Source organism: Ranitomeya imitator, chromosome 10 (assembly GCF_032444005.1).
Source record: "Ranitomeya imitator isolate aRanImi1 chromosome 10, aRanImi1.pri, whole genome shotgun sequence".
Classification (NCBI taxonomy): domain Eukaryota; kingdom Metazoa; phylum Chordata; class Amphibia; order Anura; family Dendrobatidae; genus Ranitomeya; species Ranitomeya imitator.
The window spans coordinates 43,171,912-43,195,753 of record NC_091291.1 but is presented as its reverse complement, the minus strand read 5'-3'; the positions used below and the strand labels follow the sequence as shown (position 1 = coordinate 43,195,753).

The following is a 23,842-nucleotide window of genomic DNA, read 5'->3' as shown; positions in this document are numbered from 1 at the left end:
AGTAATGACACTGTGAGTAAGAATAGGTTAACAATAAATTTGTAATAAATCATCAAATAAATGCAGAAGAGGAGTGGCATCAACTTTTGTTGTCTTATTTTGCTTACATTTGTTGCGACATTGTGATTGTTAATTCTGTTTTTAGGAAGTAGATGATGATATACAGGATTTACACAGATCAAACCTCCTACGTAATCCTGAAAGGAGAACTAACTCGGGTGGCAACTCTCACGAATGCCATTTCCACAGGACGTTTAGTACCTTAGATAGCACATCCATTTATACATTACTCGCCAAATACTGAAAAGGAGCGAGCGGTGGATAAAAGAAGGATCTGCTCTATGTGGTAAGTCTATATGTGAGCTGTGGGGCTGCGTCATAGCATGAAAAAGGAGAAATGCCAGCAACAGCAAAAATAAGTAAATTAAAACATCACATTTATTATAGTACATAAAAATCCAAGGGGATATTTCATGTCAAGACTAAGATATAGTCATCTCGAAACGCGTAGACCTGATGTCTCGTCTTTTATATTGTATTTTTATTCTGTCCTTTAGATTTTTATGTACTATAATAAATGTGATGTTTAATTTACTTATTTTTGCTGTTGCTGGCATTTTTTTTTCTTTTTTCGTGCTTCATACGCTCAGGAACCGGCCTGAGGCTGCCGTGCACCGCATTCTACTTTGGGATATTTTCATACCCGGTGAACTGATGTTTCTGTTTTTCTTTTGGCTGCTTCATAATGATGATTGATGGGAGTCTGGGAGGTCAAACCCTCATCATCAAAGTGTCACCCTAATATCAGACCATCAATATTCTATTCCAAGAAACCCAATTTCTTATATATAATGCTTTATGTGTCCTTCTGTCTGAAGCCGGGATTGGCGGCGCCTGCGCAGTGTGGCGCTGGAGTCAGCATGTGCGCATACCGCACTACAGTGCTATTTTATTGAACACTCTGTCTATGTGAATTTGCAGACACAATTTCTTCAATAAGATGTCATCAGATAGCGCGTCCTTGGATGGGATGCGCCTGCGCAGTATGGTGACAGAGTCAGCGCGTGCGCTTACCACTCTATGGCACCATTTTATTGAATGCACTGTGTATGTGAATTCGCACACAAAGTGTCTTCAACAACATGGCCCCTTATATCGCGGTGTGCACAAGCACTGACTCCGCCACCATTTTATTGAAGTAATGTACTACAACATCAACATAGCAGTGCGCATGTGCCGGCTGCTGCCATTATCCCTATGACTGGCACGTGCACAGTACTGTGTTGATTTTTTAGTACATTACTTCAATAATTTACTTTGTGTGCAAACTGTGATCTCCAGCGCCATTTTATTGAAGACAATGTGTACCAATAAAAATGCTCGCTATCTGGACGTAGAATGGGTTCAGTAGCTAGTTTCCATTATAACCTTGTATGTCCTACGTAAAACAGTAATTCTTGATGTTCGCTGGGATCCCCATTGAGCTAGAAAAGATTGTACCGGTTGGATATGTGATCTCCGGTAATGAATGTGTTATGAAAACCCTTCACATATCACACTCATATCAAGGGTGTCCTACAGCTCCAACTTTGAAGACATGCTTGATTAGGAAGTAATCAAAGTGTGCGGTGAAGGAAAAACCCAGATAAGGTTAGATTGAAACAGAGAAGTCGATTTTTTACATAGCCTTCTGGTCCAAACACAATCTGTTCTTGACATTCACGTAAAAAACTGCATTAAAAAACTGTCAATTGTGAAATTGTCTTAAAACTGCATTTTTTCAATTTCATCATTTACTACCTTGTTTTGTTACATATTGTAGGATAGACAACTGTCCTTTAATCTCTTGCCGATATTAAATGTACTGGTACTTCCATTGTCAGGTGCCTGTAGCTGAGCCTGTACCATATACAGATGATACAGACTGTTTTTTGCATCTACCTGTAACAGTAGAAATTAGATCTAATTGATCGATTTATGGATAAATGTAGATAGATATATGGATAGTTAGATAGATATATGGATAGATATATCTAAGTATCTAAAGATATATCTATCTATTTTAAATATATCTATAGATAGATAGGTATATGATTATCTATTGATTATCTATCTATAGATCTATCTATAGATAGATATATCCATATCTATCTCTATAGATATATAATAGCAAGGCTGATGTTTATTAATGAACAATATATTTAATTTTTGAAAAGGGAAAAAATTGTGTGGGCTCCCGCACAATTTTCTGCGCCAGAGGGGGAAAGCCGACAGCCGGAGGCATATATTTGTAGCCCAAGAATGGGGTAATACCCATCGCACCTTCCTAGGCTATGAATAACAGCCCGCAGCTGTCTGCGTAGTCTTTACTGGTTATTAAAAAAGGTGGACCTCCCCCCAAAAAATGACATGGGGTCCCCCTATATTTTATAGCCAGAAAGGCTACGCAGACAGCTGCGGGCTGATATTCATAGCCTAGAGAGGGGCCATGGTTATTGCCCTCCCCCCCCCCGGCTACAAATACCAGTCCCCAGCCACCCCAGAAATGGTGCATCTGTAAGATGCTCCAATTCCGGCACTAAGTTCCTCTCTTCCCACTCCCCTGTAGAGGTGGGATATGGGGTAATTTTGATTTAATGTCACCTTTGTATTGTAAGGTGACATTAAGCCCGGTTAATAATGGAGAGGCATCAATAAGATATCTATCCATTATTAATCCTATAGTAGTGAAAGAGTTAAAAAAAGACAAAGCCAGAATAAAGTATTTTAATATTCTTAATTTCACCATACCTACCATACTCGATCGCCTGCCAAAAATAACATACAGGGGTATGCACCTATTCACACTAGTGTAGATGTGCCAGTCAGTTTTTTGTCTTTTGTATGTTAGCCTACTGACCGAGCACTCCGCCCTCCACCAGGTGGTGATTTTAATTACAGCAGGTCCCTACTTACCCATAAATGCAGGCATTGCTGACAAGGAAGTCCACATTCACCAAGACATCAGCCTTAGAGAGGTATTCACACAGGTCAGGGACCCATCCGATTGAGACCACCTTGACGATGGTTGATGGGCACATAATATTTGGCAAAACTTTATGCTAAGCATCTCATATTTTTTCCTAATACTCCAAACCGGTATTGCTATTCAAATTTCAGATATTCCACATTGACATGCTTTAGCATGATAGAGTGCAACCTTTGTTTGTATATTTTCCAGTAAGAGTGTCCTCCATACTGGGCCCCTTCCTGGGATAATATTTTCAAACCTGGCCTCCTTCTTGGTATAATATCCTCCATTCTGGTTCCCTTCCTGGTATAATGTGCCCCATCCTGATATAATGTGTCCCATCCTTGTTTATATGTCCCCCATCCTGATGTAATGAGCCCCATCCTGGTTTATATGTGCCCCACTCTTGTATATGCACTGCTCAAAAAAATAAAGGGAACACTTAAACAACAGAATATAACTCTAAGTAAATCAAACTTCTGTGAAATCAAACTGTTCACTTAGGAAGCAACACTGATTGACAATCAAATTCACATGCTGTTGTGCAAATGGTTGTAGAGGGTAATGCAGTTGTGCCTGGACTGCAGGAGTGGACAGGTGTATCTACTAATTGCAAAACTGACTGGGCTATATAGCTTTGCATGACTCTTTAGTCCCTGCCAGTTGTCCATTGTTTTTGAAGGATTCACTTCCCTGCTGGTCTCTCCAGTTTGCTGTGCTTTTCTACAAAGATAAGTCCTGGCTTTGTTTTTGCTGTCCACCTGCTGTGGACCTTATAGTTCTGTGCATATTCATGTTTTTGTCTTGTCCAGCTTTGTCTGTGAAGGATTTTTTGCAGCCAAGCTGTGTCTCTGGAGATGCAGATATACCCCCCATGTCTTTAGTCAGATGTGGTGATTCGTATTTTCTGTGGTGGATATTTTCTAGTGTTTTTATACTGACCGCATAGTACTCTGTTCTATTCTTTCTTTTTAGCTAGTATGGCCTCCTATGCTAAAATCTGATTTCATATCTGCGTATGTTATTTCCCTCTCCTCTCACAGTCAATATTTGTGGGGGGCTATCTATCCTTTGGGGATTTTCTCTGAGGCAAGATAGGTTTCCTGTTTCTGTCTTTAGGGGAAGTTAGATCTTAGGCTGTGCCGAGGGGTCTAGGGAGTGTTAGGTACCCCCCACAGCTACTTCTAGTTGCACTGCTAGGTTCAGGGTTTGCGGTCAGTACAGGGACCACCTTCTCTAGAGTCCGTCTCATGCTGCTCCTAGGCCACCAGTTCATAACAGTACAACTGGCCAACAATGAGTTAATTGCATCTCAGAAGAAGGGAGGGAAGCTTTTGAGCCATTTTTTTCTCCTTAGCCTGTTTGGTATTATCCTCCCTCTTTATCTCTGGGTGGCTACAGAATCTAGTATTAGCATGAATGTTCAGGAGTTAGTTTCTCGGGTGGATCAGCTTGCTGCTAGGGTACAGGGTATTTCAGATTATATTGTTCAGACTCCTGCCTTAGAACCTAAGATTCCCACTCCTGATTTATTCTTTGGTGACAGATCCAAATTTTTGAGTTTCAAAAATAACTGTAAACTGTTTTTTGCATTAAGACCCCGGTCTTCTGGTGATCCTATTCAGCAGGTTAAAATCATCATATCTTTGCTGCGTGGTGACCCACAGTATTGGGCATTTTCCCAGAAAACTGGCAATCCTGCTTTGCTTAATGTTGATTCGTTCTTTCAGGCATTGGGGTTGTTGTATGATGAGCCTAATTCTGTGGATCAGGCTGAGAAAATCTTGTTAGCCCTGTGTCAAGGTCAAGAAGCGGCAGAATCGTATTGCCAGAAATTTAGAAAATGGTCTGTACTGACTAAATGGAATGAGGATGCCTTGGCGGCAATTTTCAGAAAGGGTCTTTCTGAATCCATTAAAGATGTTATGGTGGGGTTCCCCACGCCTGCTGGTCTGAGTGATTCTATGTCTCTGGCCATTCAGATTGATCGGCGCTTGCGCGAGCGCAGAGTTCTGCACACTGTGGCGTTGTCCTCTGAACGGAGCCCTGAGCCTATGCAGTGTGATAGGATTTTGTCTAGACCTCAACGTCAAACATTCAGGCATCAGAATAGGTTGTGTTTTTACTGCGGCGATTCTGCTCATGTTATTTCTGATTGCCCTAAGCGTACAAAGAGAATCGCTAGTTCTGTTGCCATCAGTACTATACAACCTAAATTTCTGTTATCTGTGACCTTGATCTGCTCATTATCATCATTTTCTGTCATGGCATTTGTGGATTCAGGCGCCGCTCTGAACTTAATGGACTTAGAATTTGCCAGACGTTGTGGTTTTCCCTTGCAGCCTTTGCAGAACCCTATTCCTTTGAGGGGCATTGATGCTACACCGTTGGCTAAAAATAAACCTCAGTTTTGGACACAGCTGACCATGCGCATGGCGCCAACCCATCAGGAAGATTGTCGTTTTCTGGTGTTGCATAATTTGCATGATGATATTGTGCTCGGTTTTCCATGGTTGCAGCTACATAATCCGGTGTTAGATTGGAAATTCATGTCTGTGACTAGTTGGGGTTGTCAGGGGGTTCATGATCAGGTTCCTTTGATGTCAATTTCCTCTTCCCCCTCTTCTGAAGTTCCTGAGTTTTTGTCTGACTTCCAGGATGTATTCGATGAGCCCAAATCCAGTTCCCTTCCACCGCATAGGGACTGTGATTGTGCTATTGACTTGATTCCAGGTTGTAAGTTCCCTAAGGGCCGACTTTTCAACCTGTCTGTGCCTGAACATACCGCCATGCGGAGCTATATTAAGGAGTCTTTGGAGAAAGGGCATATTCGGCCATCTTCTTCACCGTTGGGAGCGGGGTTCTTTTTTGTTGCCAAGAAGGATGGCTCCTTGAGACCCTGTATTGATTATCACCTCTTGAATAAGATCACAGTCAAATTTCAATACCCCTTGCCTTTGCTTACTGATTTGTTTGCTAGGATTAAGGGTGCAAGCTAGTAGGGTTGAGCGAAACGGGTCGTTCATTTTCAAAAGTCGCCGAATTTTGGCAAAGTCGGGTTTCATGAAACCCGATCCGACCCCTGTGCGGGGTCGGCCATGCGGTACGCGACTTTCGCGCCAAAGTCGCGTTTCAATGACGCGAAAAGCGCCATTTCTCAGCCAATGAAGGTAAACGCAGAGTGTGGGCAGCGTGATGACATAGGTCCTGGTCCCCACCATCTTAGAGAAGGGCATTGCAGTGATTGGCTTGCTGTCTGCGGCGTCACAGGGGCTATAAAGGGGAGTTCCCGCCGACCGCCATGTTACTGCTGCTGATCTGAGCTTAGGGAGAGGTTGCTGCCGCTTCGTCAGAAGCAGGGATAGCGTTAGGCAGGGTCCATTAACCACCAAACCGCTTGTGCTGTAGCGATTTCCACTGCCCAACACCACCTTCGGTGTGCAGGGACAGTGGAAGCTACATTTTTTTTTTTTTTTTCCCCTCAGAGCTGTAGCTCATTGGGCTGCCCTAGAAGGCTCCGTGATAGCTGCATTGCTGTGTGTACGCCGCTGTGCAAACCAACTGCTTTTTTCAAAGCACAAATCCTCTTGTTCCTTCCTTTCTGCACAGCTATCTTTTTGGTTTGTCCACACTTTTTATTTAATTTGTGCATCAGTCCACTCCTTATTGCTGCCTGCCATACCTGGCTGAGATTACTGCAGGGAGATAGAAATTGAAGGACACTCCCTGTTTTTTTTTTTTTTTTGTGGGAGATTAAGATTGACATTTCTGCTAGAGTGCCATCCCTGTCTGTGTCATCTCTCACTCAGTGGGCCATAGAAAGCCTATTTATTTTTTTGCTTGATTTGGGTTATAAAATCTACCTGAAAAAATCACTACATCAATCAGTGGGAGAAAAATATTGGCCTCAGGGCTTGTGTGCCACTCTTGACTCCTGTGTGCATCATCACTCACTCAGTGGGCCATAGAAAGCCTATTTATTTTTTTGCTTGATTTTGGTTCTAAAATCTACCTGAAAAAATCACTACATCAATCAGTGGGAGAAAAATATTGGCCTCAGGGCTTGTGTGCCACTCCTGACTCCTGTGTGCATCATCACTCACTCAGTGGGCCATAGAAAGGCCTTTTTTTTTTTTTTTTTGCTTTATTTGGGTTCTAAATTCTACCTGAAAAAATCAATAAATCAATCAGTGGGAGATTAATATTGGCCTTTGGGCTTGTGTGCCAGTCCTAAGCGTGCCATCTCTCTCTCTCTCAGATAGTGGGCCATAGAAAGCCTATTTATTTTTATTTTTTTTTATTGGGTTTATAAATTTTCCCTGGAAAAAAAAAAAAAAGTGGGAGATTAATATTGGCCTCTGGGCTTGTGTGCCAGTCCTGAGCGTGCCATCTCTCTCACAAATAGTGGGCCATAGAAAGCCTATTTATTTATTTTTTTTTGGTTTTATAAATTCTCCCTTAAAAAAAAAAGGGAGATTAATATTGGCCTTTGGGCTTGTGTGCCAGTCCTAAGCGTGCCATCTCTCTCTGTCTCTCAGATAGTGGGCCATAGAAAGCCTATTTATTATTTTTTTTATTGGGTTTATAAATTTTCCCTGGAACAAAAAAAAAAAAGTGGGAGATAAATATTGGCCTCTGGGCTTGTGTGCCACTCCTGACTCCTGTGTGCGTCATCTCTCACTCAGTGGGCCATAGAAAGCCTTTTTTTGTTTTATTTGTTTTCTAAATTCTCCCTGAAAAAATCATTTTATTTTATTTGGTTTCTAAATTCTTCCTGAAAAAATCATTTTATTCTATTTTTTTTTTCCTAAAGTCTCCCTGAAAAAAAAAAAAAAAAAAACAAATCAGTGGGAGATTAATATTGCCCTTTCTGCTTGTGTGCCAGTCTTGACTCCTGGGTGTGCCATCTCTCTCTCTCTTTCCAATTGTGGGCCATAGAAAGCCTATTATTTTTTTAGCTTGATTTGGGTTCCAAAATCTACCTGAAAAAATCACTACATCAATCAGTGGGAGATAAATATTGGCCTCTGGGCTTGTGTGCCACTCCTGACTCCTGTGTGCGTCATCTCTCACTCAGTGGGCCATAGAAAGCCTTTTTTTGTTGTATTTGTTTTCTAAATTCTCCCTGAAAAAATCATTTTATTTTATTTGGTTTCTAAATTCTTCCTGAAAAAATCATTTTATTCTATTTTTTTTTTCCTAAAGTCTCCCTGAAAAAAAAAAAAAAAAAACAAATCAGTGGGAGATTAATATTGCCCTTTCTGCTTGTGTGCCAGTCTTGACTCCTGGGTGTGCCATCTCTCTCTCTCTCTCCAATTGTGGGCCATAGAAAGCCTATTATTTTTTTTAGCTTGATTTGGGTTCCAAAATCTACCTGAAAAAATCACTACATCAATCAGTGGGAGATAAATATTGGCCTCTGGGCTTGTGTGCCACTCCTGACTCCTGTGTGCGTCATCTCTCACTCAGTGGGCCATAGAAAGCCTTTTTTTGTTTTATTTGTTTTCTAAATTCTCCCTGAAAAAATCATTTTATTTTCTTTGGTTTCTAAATTCTTCCTGAAAAAATCATTTTATTCTATTTTTTTTTTCTAAAGTCTCCCTGAAAAAAAAAAAAAAAATCAAATCAGTGGGAGATTAATATTTACATTTGTGCTTCAGTGACAGTCCTGCGTGTGTGGCATCTCTCTCATTTGTTGCCACCAACAACAGAGTGTGTAACATTGTGCCTGATTTTCATTGTGGTCTCACTCACCTGTAAAGGGGTAGCTAAATCATACTGAAGTTATAGCTCACCGTGTAATTTGTGTGACAGCAACAAATACCGTTAGTTTGTTTACGTTTTTAAAACAATGAGGAAGTATGGTGGAAGAGGTCGTGGCCGGGGGCGTTCATTGTCAGCTGGTAATGAGGGTAGTGGTAGTGGTGGAGCATCAGCTGGTCGTGGGAAAAAAAATATTGCACCTAAGTCTGGAGCTGTGGAGCCAAGTTCGTCGTCTGGCTACACAAGGCCTCGAACGCTCCCTTTTCTGGGAGTAGGAAAACCGCTTTTAAAGCCGGAGCAGCAAGAGCAAGTTTTGGCTTATCTTGCTGACTCAGCCTTTAGCTCTTTTGCCTCCTCTCGTGAAACTGGTAAATGTCAAAGCAGCGCGTCGTTAGTGGATGTTCACGGTCAGGGACAAGTCGCTTCCTTGTCCTCTTCAGCAAAAACAACAACAGAGAAGAATGCAGCAGGCGACACAACGGGTTACTCCATGGAGCTCTTTACACATACCGTCCCTGGCTTAGAAAGTGAAGCAGTTAACAGTCCATGCCCATTACAAGTTGAATCTGACATGAGGTGCACTGATGCATAGCCACAGCCAGACTACTATGCTGGTCCTTTGACTCAGACCACAACATTGCCCTCGCAGGGTGCTGATCAAGAATCAGACCCTGATGAGACTATGTTGCCCCATCACGAACGCTATACCACCGACCGACACGGTGACACAGACGAAGTTGCACACGAGCTACAAGAAGAGGTAATAGATGACCCAGTTCTTGACCCCGATTGGCAGCCATTGGGGGAACAGGGTGCAGGCGGCAGCAGTTCTGAAGCGGAGGAGGAGGGGCCGCAGCAGGCATCAACATCGCAACAGGTTCCATCTGCCGGGCCCGTATCTTGCCCAAAACGCATGGCAAAGCTAAAACCTGTTGGAGGACAGCGTGGCCATCCGGTTAAAGCTCAGTCTGCAATGCCTGAAAAGGTATCCGATGCTAGAAAGAGTGCAGTCTGGCATTTTTTTAAACAACATCCAATTGATCAGCGCAAAGTCATCTGTCAAAAATGTTCAACTACCTTAAGCAGAGGACAGAATCTGAAAAGTCTCAATACAAGTTGCATGCATAGACATTTAACCACCATGCATTTGCAAGCCTGGACTAACTACCAAACGTCCCTTAAGGTTGTAGCACCCTCGGCCAATGAAGCTAGTCAGCAACGCAACATCCCTTCCGGCAGTGTAGGGCCACCATTTTCCGCACCACCTGCAGTATCTGTGCAGGTTTCTTTGCCAGGCCAAAGCCGTCAGGGTCAGGGAATCACCAGTTTCGTAGTAGGAAACACTGCATCTAGGGCACCGGTGGCAACAATACCATCTCCCACCGTCTCTCAGTCTGCCATGTCCACCGGCACCCCCGCTAGTTCCACGATCTCCAGCTCTCCAGTCCAGCTCACCCTACATGAGACTATGGTTAGAAAAAGGAAGTACTTAGCCTCGCATCCGCGTACACAGGGTTTGAACGCCCACATAGCTAGACTAATCTCGTTAGAGATGATGCCCTACCGGTTAGTTGAAAGCGAAGCTTTCAAAGCCCTGATGGACTACGCTGTACCACGCTACGAGCTACCCAGTCGACACTTTTTTTCCAGAAAAGCCATCCCAGCCCTCCACCAGCATGTTAAAGAGCGCATCGTCCATGCACTCAGGCAATCTGTGAGCACAAAGGTGCACCTGACAACAGATGCATGGACCAGTAGGCATGGCCAGGGACGTTACGTGTCCATCACGGCACACTGGGTAAATGTGGTGGATGCAGGGTCCACAGGGGACAGCAAGTTTGGGACAGTTCTGCCTAGCCCACGGTCTAGGAAACAATTGGCTGTAGCCGTTCGCACCCCCTCCTCCTCCTCTTCGTCCTCCTGCAGAAGCGAGAGCTCGTCCACAGACCGCAGTCGCACAACCACTCCATCCGCAGCTGCCACTGTTGCACACCAGGTCTCCCATTATGGGGCAGCTACTGGCAAACGTCAGCAGGCTGTATTGGCTATGAAGTGTTTGGGCGACAACAGACACACCGCGGAAGTTCTGTCCGAGTTCTTGCAGAAAGAAACGCAGTCGTGGCTGGGCACTGTAGATCTTGAGGCAGGCAAGGTAGTGAGTGATAACGGAAGGAATTTCATGGCTGCCATCTCCCTTTCCCAACTGAAACACATTCCTTGCCTGGCTCACACCTTAAACCTGGTGGTGCAGTGCTTCCTGAAAAGTTATCCGGGGTTATCCGACCTGCTCCTCAAAGTGCGTGGACTTTGCTCACATATCCGCCGTTCGCCCGTACACTCCAGCCGTATGCAGACCTATCAGCGTTCTTTGAACCTTCCCCAGCATCGCCTAATCATAGACGTTGCAACAAGGTGGAACTCAACACTGCACATGCTTCAGAGACTGTGTGAACAGAGGCGGGCTGTTATGTTTTTGTGGGAGGATACACATACACGGGCAGGCAGTAGGATGGCAGACATGGAGTTGTCAGGTGTGCAGTGGTCGAAGATTCAAGACATGTGTCAAGTCCTTCAGTGTTTTGAGGAATGCACACGGCTGGTTAGTGCAGACAACGCCATAATAAGCATGAGCATCCCCCTAATGCGTCTGCTGATGCAAAGTTTGACGCACATAAAGGATCAGGCGTCTGCAGCTGAGGAAGAGGAAAGCCTTGATGACAGTCAGCCATTGTCTGGCCAGGGCAGTGTACAGGACGAGGTAGCGGGCGAAGAGGAGGAAGAGGACGAGGAGGATGATGGGGATGATTATATTTTTAATGAGGAAGCTTTTCCGGGGCCACTGGAAATTGGTGGCGCGGCAAGGCCGGGTTCTGGTTTTTTGAGGGACACAAGTGACGTGGATTTGCCTGAAACTGCCCCTCAACCAAGCACAACCGCAGATTTGAGAACTGGAACTTTGGCCCACATGGCGGATTATGCCTTACGTATCCTCAAAAGGGACACACGCATAACTAAAATGATGAATGATGACGATTACTGGTTGGCCTGCCTCCTTGATCCTCGCTATAAAGGCAAATTGCAAAATATAATGCCACATGAGAACTTGGAACTAATATTAGCAACCAAACAATCAACTCTTGTTGACCGTTTGCTTCTGGCATTCCCTGCACACAGCGCCCGTGATCGTTCTCACACGAGCTGCAGGGGCCAGCAGACCAGAGGAGTTAGAGGGGCAGAAATCAGAAGTGGCGTTGGCCAGAGGGGTTTTCTGAGCAGGTTGTGGAGTGATTTTGCTATGACCGCAGACAGGACAGGTACTGCAGCATCAATTCAAAGTGACAGGAGACAACATTTGTCCAGTATGGTTACAAACTATTTTTCATCCCTTATCGATGTTCTCCCTCAACCGTCATTCCCATTTGATTACTGGGCATCAAAATTAGACACCTGGCCAGAATTGGCAGAATATGCATTGCAGGAGCTTGCTTGCCCGGCAGCTAGTGTCCTATCAGAAAGAGTATTCAGTGCTGCAGGTTCAATACTAACAGAAAAAAGGACTCGTCTGGCTACCCAAAATGTAGATGATCTAACCTTCATTAAAATGAACCACAACTGGATTTCGAAATCTTTTGCCCCACCTTGCCCGGCTGACCCCTAGCTTTCCTATGAAAAGGTCTTGCCTGTGGACTATTCTGAATGCCTTTTCCAATCTCGTAATTTTCTGCACCTGATTGTCCAGCATACGACATGTTTACACCTCACTAAATGGCCAAACTCCCCACACGGGGCCGTGGTATCGACACTTGGCGACAGCACCCGTGAGAGTGCAGTTTGTCTGAAGAGGTGGGTGAGCCCGCTTTTGGTCGACGGCACTGCCACTGGGTCCCTCCTAGTACAATAAAGTGTCTCTGGCGGTGGTGGTGCGCACCCAACGTCAGACACACCGTTGTAATATGAGGGGCCCTGGGCCTGTACCGCCGGCCACAAGACAGTTTCCCCCCACCCCAGCTCAAACAGTGCTCTACCACTTGCAAAATTATCTCACAGCTCCACCAATGTTTAGTCTATGCGCTGACATCCTTCAATGCCTGCCACTGACAATACCATTGTATTGACATTTTTGTTATGTTAGGCCTTCGATGCCTGTCTGTGGTCACTCCTTCCACTAGGCCTCCACTGACCACACCACTGCTGCCCGTGTACCCCTGGAACCAATTTAAAATTGCCTACAGCCATGTGTTATTATTTTAGGCCTTCGATGCCTGTCTGCGGTGACTCCTTCCACTAGGCCTCCACTGACCACACCACTGCTGCCCGTGTACCCCTGGAACCAATTTAAAATTGCCTACAGCCATGTGTTATTATTTTAGGCCTTCGATGCCTGTCTGCGGTCACTCCTTCCACTAGGCCTCCACTGACCACACCACTGCTGCCCGTGTACCCCTGGAACCAATTTAAAATTGCCTACAGCCATATGTTATTATTTTAGGCCTTCGATGCCTGTCTGCGGTCACTCCTTCCACTAGGCCTCCACTGACCACACCACTGCTGCCCGTGTACCCCTGGAACCAATTTAAAATTGCCTACAGCCATGTGTTATTATTTTAGGCCTTCGATGCCTGTCTGCGGTCACTCCTTCCACTAGGCTTCCACTGACCACACCACTGCTGCCCGTGTACCCCTGGAACCAATTTAAAATTGCCTACAGCCATGTGTTATTATTTTAGGCCTTCGATGCCTGTCTGCGGTCACTCCTTCCACTAGGCCTCCACTGACCACACCACTGCTGCCCGTGTACCCCTGGAACCAATTTAAAATTGCCTACAGCCAGCCCAATTTTTTTACTTTGGGCCTTCGATGCCTGTCTGCGGTCACTCCTTCCACTAGGCCTCCACTGACCACACCACTGCTGCCCGTGTACCCCTGTAACCAATTTAAAATTGCCTACAGCCATGTGTTATTATTTTAGGCCTTCGATGCCTGTCTGCGGTCACTCCTTCCACTAGGCCTCCACTGACCACACCACTGCTGCCCGTGTACCCCTGGAACCAACATCAGAAAATATAAAAATAAGTATTTTGCTTATAAAAAAGAAAATACTGGAGAGATATCAAATGCAGACATTTTAACATTAAAAACAAACACATACAACAAAAATCTGGTACAGTACTAAAAATGGCCACCAGCTACAATAACTTTCTCCTGCAAGTAGTTAACTGAAAGGTTTTTTCAATTTTAAACACAGATATGGCATCCACCGAGTGTTGTCCTGTCGCGTCTTCTTTATATTATTGCCAAGAAGATGCAAAACAATGAAAATAATAAAATCATTATTTACCAAAAAAATAGAGTAAGTCAAAACCACATTGCAACTAAACATTCATTACAAATAAAGAAGCAGGGTGCGTCCGAGGGTGAGTATATACCTAATAAGAATATAATCACCCTCGGACGCGCCCTGCTTCTTTCCGACAGCCTTCCTTCCTAAGAATCAGCCCTTCCGTGGTGTAGAGAGAGGGTTTGTTACACTCCAAGGTGTTCCCCAGGTTGCCTTTCCTGAGCTTCGATCTTCCGGCTCTCGTTTAGTAGTTGTTGGAAACTATGCTGCATTGGGCCTACAAATTGGGTATGGGGTGTAGAGAGATGGTGTGTTCCACTCCAAGGTGTTCCCCAGGTTGCCTTTCCTGAGCTTCGATCTTCCGGCTCTCGTTTAGTAGTTGTTGGAAACTACGCTGCATTAGGCCTACAAATTGGGTATGGGGTGTAGAGAGATGGTGTGTTCCACTGTAGAGAGATGGTGTGTTCCACTCCAAGGTGTTCCCCAGGTTTCCTCTCCATTGCTTCGATCTTCCGGCTCTCGTTTAGTAGTTGTTGGAAACTACGCTGCATTGGGCCTACAAATTGGGTATGGGGTGTAGAGAGTTGGTGTGTTCCACTCCAAGATGTTCTCCAGGTTGCCTTTCCTGAGCTTCGATCTTCCGGCTCTCGTTTAGTAGTTGTTGGAAACTATGCTGCATTAGGCCTACAAATTGGGTATGGGGTGTAGAGAGATGGTGTGTTACACTCCAAGGTGTTCTCCAGGTTTCCTCTCCATTGCTTCGATCTTCCGGCTCTCGTTTAGTAGTTGTTGGAAACTACGCTGCATTAGGCCTACAAATTGGGTATGGGGTGTAGAGAGATGGTGTGTTCCACTGTAGAGAGATGGTGTGTTCCACTCCAAGGTGTTCCCCAGGTTTCCTCGCCAATGCTTCGATCATCATGCTCTCGTTTAGTAGTTGTTGGAAACTACGCTGCATTAGGCCTACAAATTGGGTATGGGGTGTAGAGAGATGGTGTGTTCCACTCCAAGGTGTTCTCCAGGTTGCCTTTCCTGAACTTCTATCTTCAGGCTCTCATTAAATTGTGGTTAAACGGAACAACTGCATTTGGCGTACTAGTTGGTTTGGGGCCTACTATCGGTGTCTGCCGCTCCTTGCTGTTCTCCTGGTTTCCTGTCCTGAAATTCCGTTTTCAGGCGCTCGTTAAGTAGTTGTTAATGTTAGACTGCATTTGGCCTACTAGTTGGGTTGGGGCCTACTATCGGTGTCTGCCACTCCTTGCTGTTCTCCTCCACTGAACAAAGCTGTGCCGCCTGTTTACTACTGTTGCCAATTTTGAACTGCATTTCGACTCCTTACTGATTTGGGCCTACTCTCTGTGTCAGCCTCTCATTCCAGTTGTCCTCCACTGCAATGCCCCCTGATTAGTCCTGTGTTACCAATTTTGAACTGCATTTAGCCCACTTTATTCTTTGGGCCTATATCTGTGTTTCCGCTTCATCCTGCCCATTGCCCAGCCAGTGATAGATGAGTCTGCTGGTACATTGACCCATAACGCAACATTTCCCGTGCACGCTACACTGCAAGATTGTGACCCTGCTGAAAGTCAGGTCCCCCTTCCCGCATACCATACCACCTTACACGGGGACAAACAGGAAGGTGCAGATGAAAGTGCAGGTTCCTTCATCAGGTGGGGGGAGGAATACTAGTTGGCGACGTCACTGGCACAGGGCCTCTCATGGTACGCAAAAGTGTTGCTGCCGGTGGGAGGCGCCCCCGCCGTGCAAACACACCGCTGTACTTTGAGGGGCCCTGTGCCAGTGCCAATGCCAACGAGTGGGCCCCCCCTGCTTGCTCAGGTTCACAGCACTTGCAAAGTTGAAATACTTACCTCTCCCTGCTCCACTGCCGTGACGTGGTCCAGATTTCCTGGGCCCACTAATTACTTGAACCAGCCCTACCCACCACAACTTTAGCCAAATGACCCCCAATTTCAAATGCTTTCCAATTATTATAAGGTAAATTACGCTTGACAAGCTTCATTAAGAAGAATGGATGGTTTTGACATTAAAATGGGCACTCTAGGTGTTTTCCTGGCCCCCACTCACTGCCGACTATGCTGCCCCATTGACTTGCATTGGGTTTCGTGTTTCGGTCGATCCCGACTTTACGTCATAATCGGCCGATTTCACTCGACCCGACTTTTGAGATAGTCGGGTTTCGCGAAACCCGGCTCGACTCTAAAAAGGTCAAGGTCGCTCAACTCTACTAGCTGGTTTACTAAGATTGACCTTCGAGGGGCATATAATCTTATTTGTATCAAGCAGGGTGACGAATGGAAAACTGCATTTAATACGCCCGAAGGCCATTTTGAATACCTTGTGATGCCATTCGGACTCTCTAATGCCCCATCTGTGTTCCAATCCTTCATGCATGATATCTTTCGGAGTTATCTTGATAAATTCATGGTTGTATATTTGGATGATATTTTGATTTTTTCCAATGATTGGGAGTCTCATGTGAAACAGGTCAGGATGGTATTTCAGATCCTCCGTAATAATGCTTTATTTGTGAAGGGGTCAAAGTGCCTCTTTGGAGTGCAGAAGGTTTCTTTTTTGGGTTTCATTTTTTCTCCCTCATCTATAGAAATGGATCCGGTTAAGGTTCAGGCCATTCATGATTGGATTCAGCCCACATCTGTGAAGAGCCTTCAGAAATTCTTGGGCTTTGCTAATTTTTATTGTCATTTCATTGCCAACTTCTCCAGTGTGGTTAAACCTCTGACCGATTTGACCAAGAAAGGTGCTGATGTGACGAATTGGTCCTCCGCGGCTGTTTCTGTCTTTCAGGAGCTTAAACGCTGATTTACTTCTGCCCCTTTGTTGCGTCAGCCAGATGTTTCCCTTCCATGTCAGGTTGAGGTTGACGCGTCTGAGATTGGGGCAGGGGCCGTTTTGTCTCAGAGGAATTCTGATGGTTCCTTGATGAAACCGTGTGCCTTCTTTTCTCTGAAGTTTTCGCCTGCGGAACGCAATTATGATGTCGGCAATCGAGAGTTGTTGGCTATGAAGTGGGCATTTGAGGAGTGGCGACATTGGCTTGAGGGGGCCAAGCACCGTATTGTGGTCCTGACCGATCATAAGAATCTGATTTACCTCGAGTCTGCCAAACGGCTGAATCCTAGACAGGCTCGATGGTCCCTGTTTTTCTCCCGTTTTGATTTTGTGGTCTCGTACATTCCTGGTACTAAGAATGTTAAGGCGGATGCCCTCTCTAGGAGTTTTTTTCCTGATTCCCCTGGGGTTCTTGAGCCGGTCGGCATTTTGAAGGAAGGGGTGATTCTTTCTGCCATCTCCCCTGATTTGCGACGGGGTCTTCAGGAATTTCAGGCTGATAAGCCTGACCGCTGTCCTGTGGGGAAACTGTTTGTTCCTGATAGATGGACTAGTAAAGTGATTTCTGAGGTTCATTGTTCTGTGTTGGCTGGCCATCCTGGGATTTTTGGTACCAGAGATTTGGTTAGTAGGTCCTTTTGGTGGCCTTCTTTGTCGCGGGATGTGCGTTCTTTTGTGCAGTCCTGTGAGATTTGTGCGCGGGCTAAGCCTTGCTGTTCCCGCGCTAGTGGGTTGCTTTTGCCATTACCGGTCCCCGAGAGGCCCTGGACACATATTTCTATGGATTTTATTTCCGATCTTCCTGTTTCCCAAAGAATGTCGGTTATCTGGGTTGTCTGTGAGCGATTTTCTAAGATGGTTCATTTGGTGCCTTTGCCTAAATTGCCTTCTTCTTCTGATTTGGTTCCGTTGTTTTTTCAGCATGTGGTACATTTGCATGGTATTCTGGAGAATATTGTGTCCGGCAGAGGTTCCCAGTTTGTTTCTAGGTTTTGGCGGGCCTTTTGTGCCAAGCTGGGCATTGATTTGTCTTTTTCTTCTGCATTTCATCCTCAGACAAATGGCCAGACTGAGCGAACTAATCAGACCTTCGAGACCTATTTGAGATGCTTTGTGTCTGCTGATCAGGATGATTGGGTGGCGTTTTTGCCATTGGCCGAGTTTGCCCTTAATAATCGGGCTAGTTCGGCTACTTTGGTTTCGCCTTTTTTTTGTAATTTTGGTTTTCATCCTCGTTTTTCTTCTGGGCAGGTTGAGCCTTCTGACCTTCCTGGTGTGGATTCTGTGGTCGACAGGTTGCAGCAGATTTGGGCTTATGTGGTGGACAATTTGGTGCTGTCTCAGGAGGAGGCTCAACGTTTTGCTAATTGTCGTCGGTGTGTTGGTTGCCGGCTTCGGGTTGGTGATCTGGTTTGGTTATCTTCCCGTCATGTTCCTATGAAGGTTTCTTCCCCTAAGTTTAAGCCTCGATTTATTGGTCCTTATAGGATTTCTGAGATTATTAATCCGATGTCCTTTCACCTGGCGCTTCCGGCCTCTTTTGCTATTCATAATGTCTTCCATAGATCTTTGTTGCTGAAATATGTGGAGCCCGTTGTTCCCTCTGTTGATCAACCGGCCCCTGTATTGGTCGATGGGGAGTTGGAATATGTTGTTGAGAAGATTTTGGATTCTCGTTTTTTGAGGCGGAAGCTTCAGTACCTTGTCAAGTGGAAGGGTTATGGCCAGGAGGATAATTCTTGGGTTTCTGCCTCTGATGTCCATGCCGTTGATTTGGTTTGTGCCTTTCATCGGGCTCATCCTGATCGGCCTGGGGGCTCTGGTGAGGGTTCGGTGACCCCTCCTCAAGGGGGGGTACTGTTGTGAATTCAGCTTTTGGGCTCCCTCCGGTGGTTGTAGAGGGTAATGCAGTTGTGCCTGGACTGCAGGAGTGGACAGATGTATCTATTAATTGCAAAACTGACTGGGGTATATAGCTTTGCAGGACTCTTTAGTCCCTGCCAGTTGTCCATTGTTTTTGAAGGATTCACTTCCCTGCTGGTCTCTCCAGTTTGCTGTGCTTTTCTACAAAGATAAGTCCTGGCTTTGTTTTTGCTGTCCACCTGCTGTGGACCTTATAGTTCTGTGCATATTCATGTTTTTGTCTTGTCCAGCTTTGTCTGGGAAGGATTTTTTGCAGCCAAGCTGTGTCTCTGGAGATGCAGATATACATCCCATGTCTTTAGTCAGATGTGGTGATTCGTATTTTCTGTGGTGGATATTTTCTAGTGTTTTTATACTGACCGCATAGTACTCTGTTCTATTCTTTCTTTTTAACTAGTATGGCCTCCTATGCTAAAATCTGATTTCATATCTGCATATGTTATTTCCCTCTCTCACAGTCAATATTTGTGGGGGGCTATCTATCCTTTGGGGATTTTCTGAGGCAAGATAGGTTTCCTGTTTCTGTCTTTAGGGGAAGTTAGATCTTAGGCTGTGCCGAGGGGTCTAGGGAGTGTTAGGTACCCCCCACAGCTACTTCTAGTTGCGCTGCTAGGTTCAGGGTTTGCGGTCAGTACAGGGACCACCTTCTCTAGAGTCTGTCTCATGCAGCTCCTAGGCCACCAGATCATAACAGGGACCACAGACCACATCTCAGTAATGCTTTCTGGCTGATGTTTTGGTCACTTTTGAATGTTGGCTTTGCTTTCACACTCCTGGTAGTGCAGCTCATCCAGGATGGCACATCAATGCAAGCTGTGGCAAGAAGGTTTGCTGTGTCTGTCAGTGTAGTGTCCAGAGGCCTGAGGCGCTACCAGGAGACAGGCCAGTACATCAGGAGATGTGGAGGAGGCCATAGGAGGGCAACAACCTAGCAACAGGACTGCTACCTCAGCCTTTGTGCAAGGAGGAACAGGAGGAGCACTGCCAGAGCCCTGCAAAATGACCTCCAGCAGGCCACAAATGTGCATGTGCCGGCACAAACGGTTAGAAACCGACTCCATGAGGAAGGTCTGAGTGCCCGATGTCCACAGATGGGAGTTGTGCTCACAGCCCAACACTGTGCAGGACGCTTGGCATTTGCCACAGAATACCAGGATTGGCAAATTCGCCACTGGCGCCCTGTACTCTTCACAGATGAAAGCAGGTTCACACTGAGCACATGTGACAGGCGTGACAGAGTATGGAGATGCCATGGAGAGCGATCTGATGCCTGCAACATCCTTCAGTATGACCGGTTTGGCAGTAGGTCAGTAATGATGTTGGGTGGCATTTCTTTGGAGGGCCTCACAGCCCTCCATGTGCTCGCCAGAGGTAGCCTGACTGCCATTAGGTATCGAGATGAGATCCTCAGACCCCTTGTGAAACCATATGCTGGTGCGATTGGCCCTGGGTTCCTCCTAATGCAGAACAATGCCAGACCTCATGTGGCTGGAGTGTGTCAGCAGTTCCTGCAAGATGAAGGCATTGAAGCTATGGACTGGCCCGCCCGTTCCCCAGACCTGAATCCGATTGAGCACATCTGGGACATCATGTCTTGCTCCATCCACCAACGTCACGTTTCACCATAGACAGTCCAGGAGTTGGTGGATGCTTTAGTCCACCTCATCAGGAGCATTGTTATGGACCTGGTGGTTAGGAGCACCCGGAATGACCTGATGGTTAAACTCACACAGGACAAGCTCTGGGAAGTGGGAGCTCTGCTGACTGCAACCCCTAATCCTATCACACAACTAGAAATAGCCGTGGAGCGTACCTAACACGACCTAGACGCCTCTTCACAGCCTAAGAGCTAACTAGCCCTAAAGATAGAAAATAAAGCCTACCTTGCCTCAGAGAAATTCCCCAAAGGAAAAGGCAGCCCCCCACATATATTGACTGTGAGTTAAGATGAAAGTCACAAACACAGAAATGAAACAGGTTTTAGCAAAGGGAGGCCAGACTTACTAAACAGACTGAGGATAGGAAAGGTATCTTTGCGGTCAGCACAAAACCCTACAAAAAGACCACGCAGAGTGTGCAAAAAGACCTCCGCACCGACTCACGGTGCGGAGGTGCCACTCTGCATCCCAGAGCTTCCAGCTAGCAGGGCAAGATCATGATAGCCAACTGGACAAGGAACAATGAACTAATAAATAACTAGCAGGGACTTAGCTTCTGCTGGAGTAGACAGGTCACCAGAAAGATCCAAGAGCGAACTGAACCAGTACAAGAACATTGACAGCTGGCATGGAGTAACGATCTGAGTGGAGTTAAATAGAACAGCCAGCCAAAGAACAAACTACGTCACCTGTGGAAGGAACCTCAGAAGCAGCAGCTCCACTCACAGCCACCAGAGGGAGTCCATGGACAGAACTCGCCGAAGTACCATTCATGACCACAGGAGGGAGTTCGACAACAGAATTCACAACAGAGCATGCCCATGCATTGTACAGTAGGGACGTCATACAGGCACGTGGAGGCCACACACAATACTGAGCATCTTTTCCTTGTCATGACTCATGAGGCATTTCCATTGAAGTTGGATCAGCCTGTAATTTGATTTTCCATTTTGATTTTGAGTATCATTCCAAATCCTGACCTCCATGGGATATTCATTTTGATTTACATTGATAATTGTTATGTTTTATTGTTCTGAACACATTCCACTATGCAACTGGAATATTTGCAACTGAATATATTTGCAATTTACAACTGGAATATTTAATTCAGAGATATCTAGTATGTTGTATTTTAGTGTTCCCTTAATTTTTTTGAGCAGTGTATGTCCCCAATCCTGGTATAATGTGCCCCATCTTTGTATATATGTACCCCATCTTGATATAATGGGTCTCATTCTGGTATATATGTGCCCTATCCTGGTATATATGTGCCCCATCCTGGTATAATGTGCCCCATCTTTGTATATATGTCCCCCAACATGGTATAATGTGCTCCATTCTCATATATATGTTCCCAATTCTGGTATAATGTGCCCCATCCTTGTATATATGTTCCCCATCCTGATATAATGGGCCCCATACTGGTGTATATGTCCCCTATAATGATATAATGTGCCCCATCTTAGTATAATGTGTCACATCCTGGTATATATGTCCCTCATCCTGGCATAATGTCCCTATCCAGGTATATATATAATGTTCATCATCCTCATATATATATATATATAGACACTCAAAAAAGAGGCAGCACTCCATAGTTTAAGTGAAAAATGTGGAAGGTTTAATCGACCCACATAACCAGACGACGTTTCAGCTCCATCTAAGCCTTTATCAAGCAGTGAGTAACCATTCCTAGTATCTATTTATATGTGTCTTAACCCATGTTAAATTAGGTCCAATTAAATTTTTTTATTTTTTTTTATTTTTACATACTATTAGTGTTCATAATGATATATACATTGTTCATATTCATTTATATTTACATCTAGTGCTCATTTACATTTGCATCCAGTGCTCATATATGAGGTGCGTTGTGCTTATGTGCATTAAAACCAAGCTATCTGTAACCCAGCAGATTATCCTGAAGATATTCACAATTATAATAATAATAGATATATTTATGTTAGTTATATTTACATTCCTCTGCACTCACCCCTGTCACTCATGTGGGCTCATGGAGGACGACATGCCTGCAAGTCGGCGTTCTCTGCCGCTCACTGCGCATGTCACAGACGCATCATCATGTTGAAACGCCATATCAGCCAATGAGGCGCTCTGTGTGGCATTTTTCACATGGCGCATGCGCAGTAGCGCCGAAAACCGCCATGTTGGTAGTGGCTGATCATTCACTATATTGTCTATACACTTATGCACATTAATAGTGCTCGCGCTGCAGCGCTAGGTAAGTATATACCGTTAAGACACTCATATGTCAGCGACTGCACAATTGCATATAAAAAGGGCCTTATGTTAATTTAAAATCAGCCATTTACCATGGAGTGCTGTCTGGCTACACAAAGCACCCACACCCAAAATAAAGCGGATCTAACACCCAATAGGAAGTATGTATTATTTAATGTTTATTTAAAATTTATAAGTGCCAAATATATTCCTTTATGGACTTAAATGGACTATATAAGGTGTGTAAACATACCTCGGCACTACGGACGACTGCTTCTCAAAACAGCCCCCGTGAGCCAATAGAGTTACTCTGCCCCTCAGTTGTACCTCCGGACCAAAGTGTTGCAGACATAACATCTATATGGTATTTTCACCATTGTCCTGGTCCACTTATCTCATATACTAAAGACATTCAACACTCAGTTGTTTTTACTATTTATTTAGATGAAAAATCCACCCGGCTCATAGGTACTGTAATAGCCAAACAGCAAGAATTACATTGAATATTCGTATATATTTAGTAATAATAAAAAATAAAAATAAACAAAAGCAAATTAATATCGCTGTCCTCCATGATACCACATTCTGTCCAGGTGACATTTTTCAGGAATAGCATCTGTTGGGTAAAAAATAAGATAAAAATTACTGATATGAAGTATCCGACATATCTTAAAACATCCTGGCCCCAATTACATACAGGAAGGAAAAAGGCTAGTACATACCCCCCTATAACACCGTATGAATATTAAAATCTGCATTTAATCCTTTCGGTTTGAGTGTTTTCAACTCATAGATCCATTTGAGCTCCCTCTTTTTTAGAATTTGTTCCCTATTACCTCCCCTCCTCTGGATCGGGACCACATCAATAATCCTACATTTAAGATCTTTTTCTTTATGGTTACAGTCCACAAAATGTTTGGGGACTGGGAGGTCCATTCTTTTCTTTCTGATGGTATACCTATGTTAGTTCATCTGCACTTTAAATGCACATATTGTTTCGCCAATATACCAAAGATTACACAGGCAGGTTAGGAG

At 44.9% G+C, this 23,842-nt stretch overlaps 1 protein-coding gene across 1 annotated transcript in view; it reads left to right on the top strand.

Annotated features, from left to right (window-relative positions):
* The first annotated feature begins 206 nt into the window (after nucleotides 1-206).
* Nucleotides 207-23,842, top strand: part of LOC138650846 (toll-like receptor 13) — a 50,395-nt gene continuing 26,759 nt past the window's right edge. The window contains exon 1 of the mRNA XM_069740690.1: nucleotides 207-346. The gene's annotated coding sequence lies outside the window, so the exon portion shown is untranslated. The remainder of the gene's footprint in view (nucleotides 347-23,842) is intronic.